Source organism: Leopardus geoffroyi, chromosome E2, assembly GCF_018350155.1.
Source record: "Leopardus geoffroyi isolate Oge1 chromosome E2, O.geoffroyi_Oge1_pat1.0, whole genome shotgun sequence".
Taxonomy (NCBI): Eukaryota; Metazoa; Chordata; class Mammalia; order Carnivora; family Felidae; genus Leopardus; species Leopardus geoffroyi.
Window position 1 is genome coordinate 11099338 of NC_059335.1, and position 3693 is coordinate 11103030.

Consider the following 3693-nt stretch of genomic DNA (forward strand, 5'->3'; position numbering starts at 1 on the left):
TCTTCAGCCCTTTTTCCAAGATGTCCCAGCTCTTCAGACTCTTCCTGGGCCCCTGACCTTTATTCTAGCAGTATTCTCTGCCTCAAGTGCCTCCACTCAAATTTTGTCCAGTATCCCAAGCCCACCTCAAAGTTAGCTCATTTATTTATTTATTATTTTTTTTAATTTTTTTTTTTCCAACGTTTATTTATTTTTGGGACAGAGAGAGACAGAGCATGAACAGGAGAGGGGCAGAGAGAGAGGGAGACACAGAATCCGAAACAGGCTCCAGGCTCTGAGCCATCAGCCCAGAGCCCGACGCGGGGCTCGAACTCACGGTCCGCGAGATCGTGACCTGGCTGAAGTCGGACGCTTAACCGACTGCGCCACCCAGGCGCTCCAAAGTTAGCTCATTTATGTGCTCATCCATCCATCCATCCATCCATTCAACAAATAACTACTTCCTCTCCCAGACTGTGAGCTCTGTGAGGACAGGACTGGGGCTATCTCAGTCACCCCCGTTGGGCTATCTCAGTCGCTTGTGGGTCCCCAGCATCGCCCAACACTGGTTTGGCACGGAGCAGGGTTCTGTTCATTTTACTGGGTACTTTTAATGTATCAGGCCCCGGGCTTGGCAATGCTAGGGGTCCTGGGGCCCTGCCCCCTTGGAACTCCCAGCCCCGGCATAGACCCAAATAGGAAGACAGACTAACAGAAGGCGAGGTAGGAAGAGAAACACAAAGAAAGAAGAAGGAATCAGAAAGACAGAGGTTACTGCAGTAGCAGTAATAATAATTATAATAAGAACAGTAGGTAACCAGGCATTGGTCATTTCACACACATGCCATCTCATTTAATCCTCGGAACAGACCTGCAGCAGAGGTATTCCCATCTCCATTTTCCCGATGAAGGAACTGAGGCTCAGAGAAGGGAGGTAACTTGCTCAAGGTCACATAGCTCATAAGCGATGGATCAACAACCCATTTCCAGACAGAGACACAGAGGGAGACAGAGAGAAGAAAGAAGAGTGGCGAAGGAAGCCTGGAGGCAGAGAGAAAAGACAAAGCCACGCCGAAAGCCCTGCCCCCTCGGTCCTTGCAGAGCCCTCTCCTCCCCACTCCTGTCTTCCAGGACTTTGACATCTCCCTGCAAAAGCACTTGTAATAAAACTAGTTCCATGAGTTGTACCCAAAAGCCACCGTGCTGAGCACTTGACAGGCCTGAGCTCACTGAACCTGTTTTTCTCCCCTGGGACTTGGGTGCTGGAATGACTCCCGTTTTGCAGAGAAGCAAAAGCTGTTTGGCCAAGGTCACTGCGCTCACATGGATCCCGACCCCTCGAGGGCTTATCTCTGTGTGTCACTCTCCGCCCCCCCTCCCCCCCCCCCCAGCACATAACCTACCAGGCTAAATTCCTCTGCCCGTGGCTCCTCTCCCCTCCCCCAACACATGAAGCTTGCAGGATCTGAACTCTGGGCCCCCACTAGTGTCCCCTCTGGGGACAGTCCATATCAGCCTGAAGCCTGTGTGGAGTTCTGTACTAGGAGTCTGACTTGCCCTCTCTTAGCGTCTGAGCTCACGGAGGCGGAGGGTGGGAGAAGTGGGAGTTGGGGAGGCAGGATATGTGGGTTCCTGCTTTGTTTCGATCAATAACACAACTAGCTGTGATCACAGGATGATAATGGCCCACATCTACTTTGGTCATCGCTTTGAACCCATTATTGATCTTGGTGCCTTACACAGTGGGTGTTTGCTGGGAAATGAATAGGAGTTGCCATCATTTACGTGAGCCTACGTGTGTCAGGCACTGTACTCGTGTGTCATCTACATCTGTGACTCACGGAGGATACAGTACCAAACTGCAAACATCTTCCCACAGCCTTCTAGGCCCTGGAGTATCTGTGGGCCCATCTCCTCCCTGACCTCATCTGCCCTCCGCTCTCCTCTCCCTCTGTGGCCCCAGCCCTACCAGGCTTCTTCTTGTTGCCCCAGGAACATGCCAAACTCATACCTACCTCTGGACCTTTGCACCTACTGATGCCTCTGCTCGGAAAGCTTTCCCCCCCAACTTCGTGCATAATTCCTTCCTTGTCATTCACGGCTCAGCTCAAATGTTACCTCCTCAGAGAGACCTACCCCGGCCCCACTCTCCCTGAATTAGCTTCACCCTCTTATCCTTGATCACATCACTCCTTATCTCTGTAATACAAGGTTCTGAAATTATCTTAGCCTGTTTCTTCATCTGGGAAATGGTGGTGAAAATAGGGCTGGCGGTGAAGATAACTGAGTGTTTGGCATGTAGTAAGGGCTTCATAAATGTTAGCTATTATTACTTATTTGTTGTGCGCATGGTGGCTTACTTCCTCCATCAACCTGCAAGATCCATCAAGATCCCCTCCCCCCTTTATTTATGAATGTTTATTTTTACTTTTTTAGTTTATTTATTTTTGAGAGCGAGAGAGAGAGAAGGCGAGAGAGAGAGAGAGCACGAGTGGGGCAGAGAGAGAGAGGGAGAGAGAGAATCCCAAGCAGGCTCTGTGCCATCAGCTCAGAGGGTGACAGGGGGACCTCGATCTCACAAAACCCAAGATCGTGACCTGGGCCCACATCAAGAGTCAAGACGCTTAACCAACTGAGCCACCTAGGCGCCCCTGTTCCCCCCTTTGCTAAATCAAAAGCCATTTATGAATGAATGAGAGAGGCACGATATGACCGCCCACTTTCCGGATGTGGACATTGAGGCTCAGGGTCACAAGCAGAAACTGGTGGAGTCAGGATTTAAACCCAGGTCCATCTGATTCCAAAGCCCAGTGCTTTCAGGATAAGCCTGTGTGTCCTGAGGTAGGTCTCTGCCCGCTTTGGGTTCGCTTCTTCCTATAAAACGTGGTCTAGGTGCTGACCCTCAGTGGGGACTGGGGGAAGGTGGTCCACCATTCTTTAAATCCATTGTCAGGTTTTCTACCCTCCCCTCCTCCCCCAACATCAGAGCCGGCACGGACTGACACCGCCAGTGTTCCCGGAGTCACAGCTGGGCCTATGTCAAAACCCGGACTGGATAATTTAGTTGTGGGAGCTGAGGGCTGTAGGGGGGGAACTAAGGGGACCCTCCTCTCCCCCATAAGAAAGAGGAAGGAAGTGTTGGGGAGGGATAGCGGACTTGGGGGGGAGGAGTCTAAACCCCGGGGCGGAGCTAATCCTATAAGAAGGCGGGGCCGAGGGCTCTGAGCGAAGTACTGTAGCTCTCGGAGGCTTTGGGGGCGGTGCCAAAGGCTCTGGGGGCAGGAATAGAACTTCAGCTCCCGCGGGATTCTGGGGGTGGAGCTAAGAGCTTGGGGGCGGGCCTACATCTAATAAACAAGGACTCTAAGAATAAGAGTTCGAGGGCGGAGCTGGTGGATATCTGGGCATATTTGAGGCTCTAGGGTTAGGCCCTGGTCTTGCGAGGGGGCTTTTGGGAAATTCAGCGAAAGATTAAGGAGAAGGTTTTGGGGTTATGGGAGTGTCTTCCTCCACCTATCTTCCTCTCACAGCCCGGGGCTGAGCTTTAGGCTGAAAAGCAGCGAAAGCCCTGCCCCTTCCAATCCTTCTGCATCTCTATTGGCTGAGGGGCCTGCGCGACAGCCTCTCATTGGTCCTGAACTGGCGAGGAGGGGGTCTAGAGAGAATGCGCGCAGACTGTGGGCGGGACCAGACGGTACCTAGGGGGATATAGGC